At 44.3% G+C, this 16,510-nt stretch overlaps 1 protein-coding gene and 1 non-coding gene across 5 annotated transcripts in view; one reads left to right on the top strand and one right to left on the bottom strand.

The window, feature by feature from the left end:
• trim3b (tripartite motif containing 3b) overlaps nt 1-16,510 on the bottom strand; it is a 36,468-nt gene that overhangs the window by 18,768 nt on the left and 1,190 nt on the right. For 2 of the 4 annotated variants that reach the window (XM_085798520.1, XM_085798524.1), the window contains one exon: nt 15,602-15,687. The gene's annotated coding sequence lies outside the window, so the exon portion shown is untranslated. Of the gene's footprint in view, nt 1-12,603; nt 12,846-15,601; nt 15,688-16,510 lie in introns of those variants that run through there. The other 2 variants (XM_085798525.1, XM_085798519.1) reach the window with 2 other exon arrangements.
• trnaw-cca (transfer RNA tryptophan (anticodon CCA)) lies at nt 16,420-16,491 on the top strand. Its single transcript has one exon. It is a non-coding gene; the product is annotated as a tRNA-Trp (tRNA).

Raw genomic sequence — 16,510 nt, 5'->3', positions numbered from 1 at the left:
CAGAAAAAAATGAAATAAGTCTATGTTTTAAGCTTGTTTGTAGCGGAAGCTCCCAGTGTCTCGGTTCACTGCTCTTCCTGTGTCAGTGCAAATCACCGGCGGAACAATTTCTCATGTCGGGGCTTCAATACAAGAGGGACATTACAGACGAGCAGTATGGAGGTATTTGGATGTTTTTTGGTGTGTCTTTTTGGACGAAGAAAGTTGGTATCCATTCACAACCATTATATGGACAAATACTGCTGCACGGACCCCCCCCATAACTCAGAGAAGGAACGGAGGACTCTGAAAATTCTCACAGCTCTTAGTCGACATGAGGGTGAGTAAATAATAGTGAAATTTGAATTGTGAACTATCCCTTTAAACACACACACTGAATAGTGAGATGCCTCTTGTGTAACAGAGCATGATCCTGAGATCTTGGGTGTACCACTATGCTGTTGGAGTGTTAGACAGCTCCGGGCCTCACGATAGCTCTATCTCTACATACACACACATACACACACACACACACACACACACACACACACACACACGCTGTCAGCTGTTTCAGTGAGTCACACTACTAGCACCTCCCCCCTTTCCTCCTTCGCTACTTAAATGACTTCAATCGCATACAACAGCACACACACCTCACTCTGAGGGTTTAAAGCTTCATTTGATCCTCATAAAGATATAAATAAAACACACACACACATAAACACACACACACGCATAGCTAATACATGGCGTGTATGGAGCAGCCTGTAGTTAGTATGCTCAGCAGCGAGCCTTCATTCTCCTGCACTGTCCGGTCTTAAGCCTCCACATACATATACTTCTATATATAGAGCTATCAGTTCTCATCCCCTTCACACCACTGGCAGGCACGTGCTCCCAGCTGCACACACACACACACACACTCACACACACACTCACTGTGAAAAAGAGCAGGGATCCTCGGATGACCAGCATAGTAATGACTCAGAAACACTCGAGAAGGATCCACATGCTAAACATTTACATAGGAAGTCTTCCTCTGCTGCCACAGCGCTCCCATTCATGTGTGTGTTTCATATATGTTTGTATAGCACGAACATCCCATAGCAGTGCAGATGTATCCTCCAGCCTACAGCCATGTGTGGGATGTGTGGTTGTATTCAAAGTCGTGAATGAAAAACTAAGTAAAGGCGACCGACATAACTCTAAATGCAACTACTGATAAGGTTTGACTTATCAGCGTCTCTGCTATTCTATACATGTAAAAACACTATATGGACCAAACATAGGCCATTGAAAGTACTGCACTATTGTAACTGTGAGACTCACTATCAGCTGCTCAGGTCTACTGTACTGTATATGCAAAGCTCTGATTGATTGATGGGTTGTGCGTGGCAGCCACCCAGCTGTTGTTACACCACAGCTGGCCTCAGGGAAGGCAGGTGTGTGAGTGTAAATTATGTGCCAACAGCCCAACACAAACAGCCTTCGCTTTACATCTATTCAAAACAAATTGAGGCCAAAAAAAAGAAAGAAAGAAAAGTATTCAATTAAGTGTCCACATCATTCAAAATAAGCACGTAATCCCCTCAGTCATCGAACTGCACACACCGATTGCTAGACTCACACACACCTGCACCTTCTGTGTTAGCAGATGTGATCGATTCCACAGTATGACTGTATAGGTGACATAATCATGCAAAACTATACAAATAAAGGCAAATAAAAAATATAAGAACACATGATTGTACATTTGTAAAAGTCTGACATAAACCACCATCAAAACGTATTTCTGTGACCTCCGCTGTTTATATCTCCCTTCCTGCAAGCAGAACTTTATGTGGAGATCTCTGACATGAATAACACCACAGAGAACATCAGACGAGCAGCTCAGCTCCTCTGAGCCTCGAGATATAGATACACGAGCGGCTCAGATAGAGACGTACAGGCTCCGGCTCTCAGAGCCAGCGATGTATGATGTCACTGTGTGTGTGTGCACAACCACGTAACATCCTAACCTCATCTCCATATCCAGACCCAGTTGGAGAAATAAAAGAGGAAACTAAAGAGACATAAAAGAGCAACCTGTTTTCTTTCTGTTCTCTTATAAATTATTATGATTATCAAACATCACTTGACATTGACATTTATGATTGTTGCATGTGTGACTTAACAGCCTGTAAAATATCAGAATACAAGAAATAAACAGATTATATTCCACATTTTTTAAGTGCATATTCAAATATTTTGAAATGAATACAATCAAAGGCAATATTACGTGATTTTACAGCTTCTTCCTCCTCTTTCTTACTCCACCTCGACCCTCTCCCTCTCCCAGCAGAGAGACTTGTTTCAATGAAAGCAGAGCATGTGCCACGGGGCAGAGGAGCTGATCCTGACATAATTTGTTTCTTTAAATAACTGTGGGAATAGATGCCCGGAGCTAAACATATATTAACATAAACAGCACAGTCCACAAGTCACATGCCACAACAGAGCCACCCACGCCACGCCACGGTGCTGGTGTCTCAGGTATAGGGGTTTGAAGTTCAACAGGGCTTCGTCTACCTGTTGTTGTGTTTATCTGTTGGGTATGCGGGGAGTTTAGATGTTTGCCATCATCCATGTGAGGTCACAATGCGGTTTATGTAAGAGGCAAATATCCAGAAAACAAGCACACCAATCAAAATGGAAGAGAGAGAGACAGAGAGAGAGAAGCACTTGGCCATGGGCATCTCTCCCTCGTATCTTTCATATCACAGAAACACACACACATACACACACACACACACACACACACACACACACACACACACACACACACACACACACACACACACACACACACACACACACACACACACACACACACACACATCTAAATCAAACAAGGTGAAGGATGTCAGAGATGAAATGTAGCTGTTATGTAACATGACCTGGAGTTTTGGCTGTTACTCTGTGGTTGTAAAGGAGCAGAATAACTTGTTCTTGTTGTTGTGTGTTTTTTCATTTCAATTTTAAACAGGCATCCTAAAAAAAAATAAAAAAAATAAAAATCCATGGGTCCTATCAGGGCGGGAATTCATTTACTTAAAGGGGATTATAAATTCCATCATTTGTTCTTCATGCTGATAGGTCGCTGGATTTATGATGCACATTTGCCAACCTCTGCACATGAGGTAGGGAAACTGGTTTTGCCTCCATTAAAATGGCTCTATAGAGTTATAGAGAAACAACATCTTCACACAATCTCATCTCAACACAAACACAACAACAGGCTTCATATATCCAGTTTTTTGCTCCCTTTATCTGAAGAAATACTGACCGTGCTATGTTGCGATGCTGTTTGCCTTGTCGTGTGTCAAACTGCTGCTATACAATGGCAGGGTGAAAGAACAAACAGGGAAAAGCCTATCTGCTGACTAACACATTACAGCACACTCGTTCATCATGTGTGGGCCCATGGGCAAGGACGACGTAGCCGGGTGACAAATGTGGAGCGGTGCTGTGGTACCTTCTCCTCTCCGTCCTGCACGCAGCAGCAGCAGCAGCCGGCCCAACTGATGTAAGCACAGCTAAAATTATCAGCACGCCCGATCTGAGCCAAGCTGGGCAGGAATGTGTCACAGGAACCGCCTGGATCAACGTATTAACACACGGCTCACACTTCAGCACACACACAGACACACAGGTGCACACAACTCTAGTGGCACATCATCATCATCAACGCAAAAGAGGAGGGGGAAAAAAAACAAAAAGAGAAAATAAACAAGAACGTCAGGATTTCCCCATACGCAGAATCACACGCTGGCAGATTTCAGTCAGAGAGCTGCAGCTCCAACATGGTGACAGAGAGTATAGGCTTTAGGCTATCTGTGATTTTTAACTACAGCAGTTTGATTGAAACTGCTATAAAGTGGATTCACAGAAAGATCAGTTCTGGGTAAATGTGACAGGTACATTATGCAACATAAGAGTGAAATACAGTGGAAGCTTAACAAAGAGAAATTAACAAATGATACAAATGCTCTCGTCAGTATAGCAGAAACATTTACATTAATATAGTCAAGATAAGAAATGGTTTCCATATTCTTGCAAAGGCATTAGTTTTGGAGTGCAGAAGACAAGTGAGAAAGTCCAGAGCTATGTATTCCATTATTGTCCTGTGCCATCCCAACACTGAGGGGGCCGTATCTGTGATCCAGTGCTTGATTCATGGTTTTAATTAGCACTCGGAAAAGCATTCAGACGCCAATGCTGAGTGCTCCATCATTAATCCACAGCTATGGCACAAGTTTTTTTGCCCCACCAAATCTTATCTGTGTGTATTTTTAAATTCACATTGTGCTGTAAACACACCACTATTCGTACCACATATATTGGTTGTATATTGGAGTGATTGCTTTCTAGTGGTAAACAGCAAGAGAATTAAGTTTTAATTCCTCTTCTTACTTTTCAATTCAGAAACATTCAGTCCGAAGCAGGGCTGCTAAAATCTTTACATTATGATTATATGGGCAGGTAGTGATCGCAATTTCAGGTGGAATGGTCATTTTAGTTTTTCATTTTCACTTGCAAACATATAAAATTGAAGACGTGATTTTTTGTGTGTTCTGTGCTACAAACATTTCCCCTAACGTCTTGAGAATATGATTTGTTGGGTGATGCTCACAATGTACAACAATGTAAAACAAAAAAACAGAAATTGCACTTGGTTATACTGTGATTTTTTTGCAGGCCTAATCCAAATGATAAGCTACAAACGAGCCTGATTGGTGTTCATACTACACAGGGCCTGAGAGAGTGTCTGTTCTTCGAGAAGTAACAAACCAACACATGACTGGTTCAAGGATTAATATCAAGAGTGACGGCAGGAACCTGAGTAGCTTGTTGTTTTAAGAGTGTAACTATTGCTTTCATACAGAACAACAGGCTCAGCTCCCTGCCAGAGACATACAATACTGACTGTAAGACACAATATCTCCTTCTTTTTGACCCTTTGATCAGAGCATCTAATGAGCTGTAGCATCAGTAGACAGATTTGTGTTCTACTATAAAGGTTAGAATTGTAGGCCCAGACGGAAAACAAGCATCTTGTTTCTGATCAAAGCTCAGTGGGAAAAAAGATGGTGAAAATCAAGTCAAAAACTGCTATACAAGAATAACCTGACTGAGAAACGATCTGGATTTGCTTAAGAAATGTGCATTTAGCCCTTTTAGGTGGAATTGTATTGATATTTTTTTTAAGTAGATCAGTCAGCAAAAAAAGCATCTCTCTCTGGGGATAATAACATGTTTAACTAAATGTATAAATGTAGAAAACAGTACTGTAGGAAACAGTAGCTGTGTTTCACTGCAGTTTAGTATCCTGATATAAATATAATGCTCAAGAAATGGCATAATATGGTCAGTGCTATTACTGAGACCCCCTGAGGGATCCGTCTAAATATATCCAACATGACATGACTGCATCTCTCAGCTCAGTCACTAAGCTTTCACCACATGGCTCTCCCCCCACAATGCAAAGTAAATACGGTTGAATGTGCTTCTGCAAACCTAAATGTCCATAACCAGAGCACAAACATGCACTCACTCTGACTCAACACATAAATACTGTACATGTGGGCACATCTAGGTATGCAGTCACACACACACACACACACACACACACACACACACACACACACACACAAACACATTTATTTTGTAACCAAACAGAGGACAGATGCCAACTCTAACTATGGAATCTGTGAAGATCCAGTCAATGGTAGTTCAATAATTCAGTCATTTTTGTCCCAATGTCCCAGACAGGAATGTAAAATATGACATAAATTATATGCCCCTATATCAAGAGTGTTGGGGCCATATATGTCACCTAAATTACATTCACACATATGAGGATATATCCATTCTAAAATGTGTATTACTGGACATGTTTATGTGATGATTTTTATATAGTATAAGCTAATATTTATCTAATTGGTATACCGGTATGTGGGTTTATCGAAAACAACATAAAGAAAACATATCTATACTCTTATGTATGTTTTTTTTTTGTGTCAAACATATCCCATAAGCTTAAAGAAATCAACATGTCAATGTATAAAACAGGTCCAAATTCTAGCAGGTTATACGTATAAAGTTTGTGTTTTTTCATGTGCTATATGTACAAATTACATAGAAATTCAGTACATGTAGCCTGCATATGTTACATTTGTATGGGATTGCACAAAAAAGTGAGGATATGCATATTACCTGTAAAATATAATATGCATAGTGTGGCGTCCCCAGTGGTGGGCTGGTGCCATACCGCTGGTCACGCCCTCCTGATTAAGGCCTGCTGGTGACACCTGGGCCCGGTGTCACCAGGTTATAAAGCCAGGCCTGCTGATTGCTCTCACTCTCTCTCCTTCTCCCCTCTCCTGCAGGTACCGGTGACGGCGATGCAGTCTCCTTAGTTTACTTTGTCGCTCCTTTGTGTTATGCACCTTACAACACCCCACACACACACACACGTCTCACCCTCACACAACATGCTCTACACACCTATTTACTGACATTCACACCCCATGATCTGGTCTTTTGTTGCAGTATCTTATTATTTATTATTAAATAAACATTTGTTAATTGTTGCCACGGTGGTCTCTCCCTCTTTGTCATGGCTGTAAGAGCCAGGCTGTGACAAAAGTGGGGGCTCGTCTTAAGCTTATTTTGGCAATGGATTTAATTGTTTGGTTCGTTTGTTGGGGCAGCGTGGTTGTGTAATCAGGTGAGTGGGCCCTGGTGTGCGCTGTGCCCTGTTGCGTGGGTGGGGAGATCCGCCGTGCGCTTAGTGTCGTTGTTGCTCCGGTTGTTTTTTCTACTCTCTTTTTGTTTGTTCTGTTGCTCATTCATGCGTTCCAAAGAGAAGGTAAGTGTTTCCGCCCCGTTGCACTGCGAAGTTTCCCCTGTCAGGTGAATGGCGTTTCCCCTTTGGGTTGCGTCAGTTTGTTTTTTTTCTAGTGTTGTGGCGACGTGGTTAGTGTTAATTGTCTTCGGGCAATTATCTCGGGGGCACCTCCGTGGGATATTGTGGGGTCGCCTGCGTGCAGGTTGCTTTCACAAACCCACTGGTTTTGCGTGCGTAAATTCCCACCGCAAGCCACATGAAGACTAGGGTTGAGGGATAGGTAAGTTTTGGTTAGGCAGGTAAGTGGGGAAAACTTCTGGGAGGTAAAGCTTGCCTCGATTGTGCATTTTGGGAGAGTAAACACTGTGCATTCTGTTTGGTTCAGGGGCTGAGCTATGGCTTCGGTGGCAGAGTTTGTTGATGCGCCCTCAGAGGGGTTTCTTAATAGCTGTTCCTGGGAGCAGTTAGCGCAGATAGCTGAGCATTATGAGATGGATTTTACAGGGAATGAGTATAAAAGTGAGTTGAAGGAAATTGTTTTGTCCACGTTAGTAGGTAAAGGAATTGTGGGGAAGGAAGAGTCTCTTGCAGACTTGGCTGCGCCAGATGCGCCAAGTTCTGTGCCGGTGTCTGAGTCTGGGCTGACGTTTGAGCAGCGCAGGGAGTTAATGGCTTTGCAGTTAGAGCAGGAAAAATTGAGGCTCCAGAGAACTGAGGCAGAAAGGCAAATTGAAATGGAGAGAATGAGATTTGAAGTTGAGAAAATGAAGCTTGAGCAGCAGAGATTGAGTTTGATCCGAGAGGGGAAGCTTGTGCGTAATGCGTCACCTGAAGAGGGACAGTGTTTTTTTGATCTGGGCGCAAATTTGAGACTGATGCCTAGGTTTAATGAGAAGGACCCTGATACATTTTTTGCTTTGTTCGAGCGCGTTGCAGACGCGAGGCGGTGGCCAGATGCGGATAGAACTTTAATGCTCCAGTGCGTCTTGACTGGGAGGGCCCAGGAGGCGTACTCTGCATTAAGTGCCGCTGATTGTTTGTCGTATGCAAAAGTGAAGTCGGCTGTTTTGAAAGCATACGAATTAGTTCCGGAAGCGTATCGCCAAAAATTCAGGAATTGGGTAAAGGGTGAAAAACAAACGCACATGGAGTTTGCGCGTGAGTTGTTGTCCCACTTTAACCGTTGGTGTTCTGCTGCCTGTGTGGGTGATTTTGAGAGCCTTTTTGAGTTAGTTGTACTGGAACAGTTGAAGAATTCGATTCCGCAGCGCATTGCAACGTATTTGAGTGAACAGAAAGCGACTACTGTGTTGAAAGCGGCAGAGCTTGCCGATGATTTTGTTCTGACGCATCAAAGCAGCCTGGGTGATGCGCAGCGTCGGGCAAGTAGTTATGGTAATTCCCGCTATAGCGCACAGCATTCCACATCTGGCCCGTCACAGGCCTTTAAAGCCTCGAGGGGCAGAGATGAGGGGGGCAGGGTGTGTAATTATTGCCAAGGCGCTGGGCATTGGAAGGATCAGTGTCCCGTTTTGAGGTCTAAAAGTAAATACGAGTCGTTCTCACCTGCTCTTGCGTGTTCCGTTGTCCCGAGGTTGAATCCTGTGAGTGCTGATCCGGGTAGTAGTAATGGATTTGAGCCTTTTATCGCTGATGCAGTTGTGTCTTTGGTTGGCGGTAAGGAACGTGTGCCAATAAAGATTTTGCGTGACACTGGTGCCAAACACTCGTTTATTGTGGAGTCAGTTTTGCCTTTCTCATCAAAGACGGAGACGGGGGACTTTATTTTGATGCGAGGCTTGGGTTTGGAGCTGACGCGGGTTCCACGCCATAACATGGTGGTGGAGTGTGGTCTGGTGCGTGGCGCTGTGGCTGTCGGGGTGCGTCCTGCGCTGCCGATTGAGGGTGTAGCCATGATAGTGGGCAACGATCTGGCTGGTGGTGTTGTGTGGGCGGATGGCCTGCCGCCTCCGGTGGTTACTTCGAAGCCACTTGCGTCTGGGGAGCTGGATGAAAGTGGTCAGAGGTACCCGGAGGTTTTTCCAGCCTGCGCCGTGACGCGCGCGCAGAGCCGTGTTCTGGCTGCACCTGATTTGTCTAGCCCAGTGCGTAAACCAGAGTCTGTGGTCTCCATTCCCGATTTGCCTCCATCAGTTTCTCGAGATGAGTGGATTAAAGGCCAGGGTACTGATCCATCTTTGTCCGGGTTGGTTGCGAGTGTCATTGCAGGGTCTGAGTTGGAAAATGTTGCGCACAGATACTTTGTACAGAATGAGTTGCTTGTGAGGAAATGGGTGCCGTGTGATGGTGATTTTGTGGGCGAACCAGTGTTCCAGATTGTTGTGCCTGAATTGTTTCGGGACGCAGTGTTGAAAATCGCACATGATGTGTCTGGGCATTTGGGCATAAGGAAAACGTATGACCGGGTACTGCGTTTTTTTTTCTGGCCAAGGTTGAAGCGCGATGTTGCCAAGTATGTGAAAACGTGCCACAAATGTCAGTTGAGGAGTAAGCCGAACCATTGTCATAGACAGCGGCGCCGGTTCGGCCCTGGAGATCAAGTTTTGGCGTTGACTCCAGTAGTGCATTCCCCGTGTCAAGCCAAGTTTACAGGTCCTTATGTTGTGGAGCGACAGGTCTCGGAGCAGAATTATTACATTGCGACTCCGATGCGACGAAAATCCTCTCGTCTTTGTCATGTTGATTTATTAAAACCTTATTATAGACGTGACACTGTTGAATCTGTTCCTGTTGGGCCTGAGTGTGGGTTGAATGCAAGTCCTGTTCTTACGGTTGAGTCTGTGTCGTCAGGTTGGGGGGGTCCTGTGATCGGATTGGACAGGGAGACAGATGTCCGCGGCCCAGATGATCCTGTCGTTTGTGGAACACATTTGGTGGAACATGACATTGATGTTGAGTATAGTGTGCCAAGTAAGCAGCGTTGGTATAGGTGTGCACCACACAAGCAGAAAGTGATGGAGTCGGCCAGAGTTTTGAAGTGCATGTAGGTTCTGGTGGGAGTTCTCTGATTGTGTACACGGATCATGCTAATTGCCTAGACATTAGACATATTAAAGGCAAGGATAATGTGTTGGCCGATGCCCTTTCTCGTGCCCCAGTGGGTTAGGCGGGGTATTGGGATATTGGGTATTGTGTGTTATCTATTGTATGTATTATATGATGTAAATGTATTCAGTTTTCTGCCACCTGTGGTCCCATGTTTCCTCCCCTACCTTCCTCTGAGTTTGTTTGCAGGTACCGGGTTGCAGAGGTTGGCAGGGTGGAAGGTGTGGGGTCTTCAGGTGTTTTTCAGTGATCCCGTTGGGTCCCTGTCTTGAGGGGGGGGGTGTGGCGTCCCCAGTGGTGGGCTGGTGCCATACCGCTGGTCACGCCCTCCTGATTAAGGCCTGCTGGTGACACCTGGGCCCGGTGTCACCAGGTTATAAAGCCAGGCCTGCTGATTGCTCTCACTCTCTCTCCTTCTCCCCTCTCCTGCAGGTACCGGTGACGGCGATGCAGTCTCCTTAGTTTACTTTGTCGCTCCTTTGTGTTATGCACCTTACAACACCCCACACACACACACACGTCTCACCCTCACACAACATGCTCTACACACCTATTTACTGACATTCACACCCCATGATCTGGTCTTTTGTTGCAGTATCTTATTATTTATTATTAAATAAACATTTGTTAATTGTTGCCACGGTGGTCTCTCCCTCTTTGTCATGGCTGTAAGAGCCAGGCTGTGACAATAGAAACTGAGACCACTTCATTTCATATCATTTCTATGTAACTGTTCCATCTGTAACAGCTGAGTCCAGTATACTCCTGGAAAAACTGGAGTTGGAATAAAGTTGATTTTTTTTAACTAATAATAATAATTTAAAAGAAAAACCTAAAACTAAAAGGTTATTCAATAAAGCTACATCCCAACTTTTACAGTAGAGGGTAGTAGCCTAACAATTATCCTGAGCAGCTCGTTAGTTCCAGCTCTCGGGGGAAGCCCTCTAGCTTTGAAAGTTTAATCAAAAAATGTTAAAAAACTTTGAATTAATGAGTTTGAGCTCTACTTGTTTGGTTGTGTGCCAAATGACAAGTTTGCCACTAAGGACCCCGCTCCCCCTCCTCACTAACCCCCCACCCCCTCTCTCTGATGCAGCAACAAAAACATTTCCATAAACTCTAACTTGCAACAAACGTTTTCTTGACCTTGCAGAGGGATACAAGATACATTTCTGTTGCTGTTACCCATGGCAGCAGCATCACCTTAGAGCTGCACATCCCTAACACACACACACACATATACATGCATACACAGAATACAACTGTCACAACTAACAGGGTTATCAGTGCCATTTGTTGCGGGGCTTTTAACTACGACTGATGTATTTATAGAAAACAAAAATGGCTCCACGTCTTTCCTCCTGAGGATTGCTGCACTGTTTGTGTGAGAGGACACCTGATTCAGCATTGGCACCGCCGGCACCAGCATCAAACCCTCAGCATTAGTCAGAGGGCTGCGTCTGACAGTTATGACACAAACCAAGCAGAAAATCCAGTTGTCACAGCGGAGGCCACCATTCAGTTAATCATTCAGTGCTCTTTTTTCACCGTTAAGTTTACATCCCTGCTCGCCTGACTCTCGCCCCCCCTCCCTCCCTCCATCCCTCCCTCCCATGCAGCTCCGGTGACATTCCTGCCATGCCAGCTGGACATTCCAGTCTCCATTTCCCCCCACGCAGCCACCAGAGGTGCCCCTGGATCACTATTTCAACCTTTTAGAAAATGCCCTTGTTCAACATCCCAGCTTTTAGTCTTACATGTACAAGAGTGCAAACCTCTGTCTGAGCTCCTCGGCGTCTTGTTGGAGTTCTGTTCAAAGAATTACGCTTAAGGTCAAAGTAACCCTCTGCTCCCGGCATCACGAGGTGTATCCTGGTACAGGTTAGTATGAGACCAAAGAGTGGGACTGAAATGTGTTTCACTGACACTGAGTAATGGCAACAATCCTGTCAATCAAAAACAATCCAAAGAGTTTTTAAGTTTTCTAAAAATCCATAAAATGCATTTCATCTGAAATTGCTATAAGCGATATAAGGTGGTCACCTGACTGTGATGGTGAGAAATGGCAGCATTGATGAGTAAAGTTGCAGTGGATAATATGAAATTACTGTAATACAAGTTGCCTGAATGGATTTTTTTTCAATTAAAAAACTGATTTTTGTTTAAATGTCTTCAATAAAACAAGGTCTTATCAGACTTATTGCATCATCAATGCCATTTACAAATCACTCAGTCTGTATTCACACCAGAAAATCACCAAACCACCTATCCAACACAGATAACTGGGCTCCATCTCTCTCCACTCATCTGTAATCACAGTCAGGCCAGCCTTACAGAGAGTGTCTCACATACACCAGCAGGAAATATTTTTCCAGGTATAATGCTGCACAGCACAGACCCATCACAGGCCAGCAAATGGCCTGCAGCATTGTTCTGCATACGGCCAACACAGGGGTGTCAGCATCCGCCGGTGGGAGGGAGGTGAGGGTGAGACGTGAGGGAAGGGAAAAGGCTGGCACCCTCCAACCAAAAGGGGAGGAAGGTGTGGGCTGGAAATAGTGGAGGATGAAGGAATGAGCACTGGCACATGGTAAAAAAAAAAAGGAGGTGGTGATGGGGTGTGGGGGAGAATGAAAGAGCCAAAGGATGAGAGCAGGGTTTTTACTTACAGCGGGATCCTGACAGATGAACAGAGAGGTGTGAGGAAGTTTCAGCACGTTCTCCTCCAGCGGGAGAGATATCCATCCACAAAAGCCGACATCGCCAAAGCAAAAAGCAACTCATGCAGGGAGTCAAGGGAGACAGGCAGGAACAAGGCGTGTGTGTCTCTATGTGTGTGTGTGTGTGATTGAGATCTGGCTGTAACGCATGCATGTGTGTGCTAGCGGGAGGGAAAGTGACTGAGAGAGACAGAGAGAGAAAGAGAGAGAGAGAGACTCTTAGGAGGCAAGAGATACAGAGATTGTACAAGCTGACTGGCTGGTGTGAAAATGGGAGGGGGCTGGATTGTCCAATAGCGTGAGAGATGAGCAGAGTGAAGCAGATATGGCAACAAAGAGACAAGAGAATTTTTTAATTCCTGCGCCCTCACTCTCCCTCACCTATCTCATCTCTCCCTCCTTTTTTTTTCTTCATTGCATTTGTAAGGAGAATGAGAAAAAGCTCCAACTGCTGAAACAGAAAATTGCTGATGCTTCACATGAAAGAAGAGATAAACAGAAAAGGCACCCAGGTCTATCACTCTTTCTCTCCTCCACACAGACTAAGCGTAGGTGCAGCCACGGCAGCTGAGGAAGGGATGACCAAGGCCTGCTGGGAACTGAGCGGAAAGAATGACAAATGTGGTGCTCAGCTTTAAAGACGCTGGAGTGATGATGGAGTGGCACATAAAGGATGAGAGAGATGAAAGAAAGAAGAGAAAGAGACAGAGTGAACTCAAAGATGTTTCAAGCTCTCCACAAGCAATGTATCATAGCTGTGAAGGAAATGTAACATGACATAGTTACATTTCCGTAGTGAAATCCACTGAGAGGAGAATCATGGTAGTGGAGTTTTATAGGATCTGCATATGTGTGTGTGTGTGTGTGTGTGTGTGTGTGTGTGTGTGTGTGTGTGTGAGCAGCAGAGGCATGAGCACCGTCCTCCTCTCATGTGTCTGTGAGTACTTGTGTGCATGCGCATGGGGGTGGGGCCCAAACCATCTTCCCAGGATTTTGCTGCGGGAGCACCATGTTGCCATGGAGACTGCATCCAGTGCAGCAGAACACACAGATGGCTGCTCTCTCTCTCTCTCTCTCTCTCTCTCTCTCTCTCTCTCTCTCTCTCTCTCTCTCTCTCTCTCTCTCTCTCTCTCTCTCTCTCTCTGTGTGTGTGTGTCCAGTTAGCTTCTCATCCCTGACCTGCAAATCATAAAAGCCGGTCTCTGTGCAGGTTTAGAAAACCCTCCAGGTACAGACAAGCTTTTGACTCAGCACACAGACAAACTACTGTTTTCACAGAAGAGAACAAGACCTATTGGTTACATGTGTTGTCAAGAAAGTGCACTGGAAAAACTGCACAAAGATGAATCACCAAATATCACCTTAGACATTATATTTCTGCATCTACTTTATAAAGGGGTAACCAGCCAGTCGAGTCTACAGTACATGCTCTGCATTTGGATTCACATCAGGTGGATACTATGATAATCTGATGGCAGGAGCAGAGAAGCTGATGTAATCAGACAGGAGTTTAATCAATAACTCTGTACTGCACTGGTGGTCCTGTTGATCATCCCCCAAAGCCTGAAGTTATCAGACTGACCTCCAAACTTCCAGGCAGGTGTGAGCATCTATACGGTTCAGAATGGTATAATAATCAATGTGCAAAGCATTTTAAATTACAGGAATTGATGGGAGTAAATTATGTTGATACTTTAGTTGACCAATGTTGAACCCCTTATTAGCATTTTAACACTAATTATCAAAAGTGTATAATTTTTTGAATTACATCTCTAGTCTGTGGTGTTTTCTGACCTCTGGCCTTTCCATGGTGTGTGCCCTACAGTGGGCAGCCCTCATTAGTCATTTCTATGGGGTTAGATTCCCTGAGGTGCTGTGGTTGACATCCCCTCACCCTCCGCCGCACTGTCACATTAGCTACACATCATTAATCTATGTGGTAAGGGATTTAAAGCCAGAACACAAACAGTGACTTCCTGCATCTAAAAGGCCACCGTATATGTTAATAGTACCATGGTTTTCAAGAAAGTCTCTACAAACTAGTCTCTACAAATTCTGTAATAAACAGGAAACAGAGGGAATCTGGAAATCATGGCATTCATATTAACATAATGTAGTATGCTTTGGGGAAATGGTCAGCGGAAATGTGTAGTATTAACTCAACAGAAGCTAGAGCTTAACTGCTGTTATTTAAGAGAAGAGTAAGACGCTTTAACATCATGCCACTGCTCAACTATGGTGACACAAACAGGAGCTAGGATTTCTGTCCCCAAACCCTCCACTCCAAAAACCTTTCATTAGCTGTGTCATAAGAGCAGACTCCCAGCCCTCTCTCAGCTGGTAGATTGTGTCTTAGATGGATTTTATAATTGGGCTAAACCCCAGTGAATGTGGTCAGTTGGGTATTAGTCTGAAAATCAAGCAGTACTGGAGCTGTGGTTGCTGCAGCAGCGAGGTGCGTGGGGGAGGCTGTATGTATTCTTACAGTTTCTTGACGACGGGAAGAGGAGTCGTGACATGTAAAATCAAGAGTCCGTCTTGTGTTGTCCAGCAACAAAACAAATGCACACTGACAGGCGCGCGTGTTAGAAATCAGACTGAATCCCATGGTTCCACCTCAGCGTCCAAATACCAGGAATATCTGAGATATTTTCACAGATAGAGTGAAATAAAAAAGAAGTGGATGGATAGTCATTGTTGTGTGTTCACCATTTAATGTGTACCAAATTACTCCAGCTAAGGGGAGACAATATGTAAATACTGAGCAAACTGATAAATATAGTGATTTATGTTACCTTGCTGACAACAAACCCTGAGAACTAACTAAACAATCTGCCACAATTATAGAAGACAATCACTTCCATCTTGGTGTTATCAACAAACAGACAATACAAATGATATGCGACCAACCAAAAACCATACATTTTTACATGTTGTGTGCACTTACCCATCCATCTTGGTATGAAAAGATGAGTTGTTGATGAACAGTAGCAGGTTAAGTGTCCTAGATTCTCCAGATGCTCCTCTTCTTTCCTAAGCAGAGAACATCTGGAATTAACACACAGACCTACTAAACCTAAAGCAACTGAACCAGAAGCTAATTTCTATGAATTCATAACACATGAGGGGAGGTACACAAGGCTTTTGAAAATCATGTTTTTAGTTGTCATGTTAGCACAGATAAATTAAATCCAGTGCCTCTTTCCATTTGTGTAAAGGGACCATGAGCCTGAATAAGTATGTCACATACATCCTGTTTAAATTTGCATTACTTTGCAAATAAAATGCAAATACGAGTTCACTGTCTTCACAACCAACATTTTAAAGAGTGTTTGTTGAGGGCTTTCATGGTTGTCTCTTGGCATGAAAGCAAGAAGTTTTTTTTTTAAAAATGGAAAGATGACAGATGAAGACTGATTCAGAAACCAAATGGCGCCATCTTGTGACGGACTGAGGACAAGACAACCTGCAACACCTTCACATTTGACTGGAGGGACACGTAAATGTCCATACCATGTGCATGAAACGACAAAGCAGCGCTCTGGTCTCACCTTTTACCTCTCTTATGTGGAAATGAGGAGACACTCGCTATCAACGTGGCCGCGCGTGCAAGCTAGAGCAGGTAGCAGGCAAAACACAGCCTGGGTTGGAAGATGCGCGAGAGTTCACGAGACAAACATATCGCAAACTCATAGGCAGCATCCACATGACATAATAGTCATTACTTTATATAGTACTTGTTGTCCATGCAAAAGTTCACCAGAGGACCTCGTGGCGCAACGGTAGCGCGTCTGACTCCAGATCAGAAGGTTGCGTGTTCAAATCACGTCGGGGTCAATTATTTGACAACTCGAAC

The sequence above is a fragment of the Trachurus japonicus genome, chromosome 14 (assembly GCF_045865225.1).
Source record: "Trachurus japonicus isolate A0001 chromosome 14, Traja_1.0".
NCBI classification, from domain to species: Eukaryota; Metazoa; Chordata; class Actinopteri; order Carangiformes; family Carangidae; genus Trachurus; species Trachurus japonicus.
This window is presented reverse-complemented; position numbering and strand designations above follow the sequence as displayed.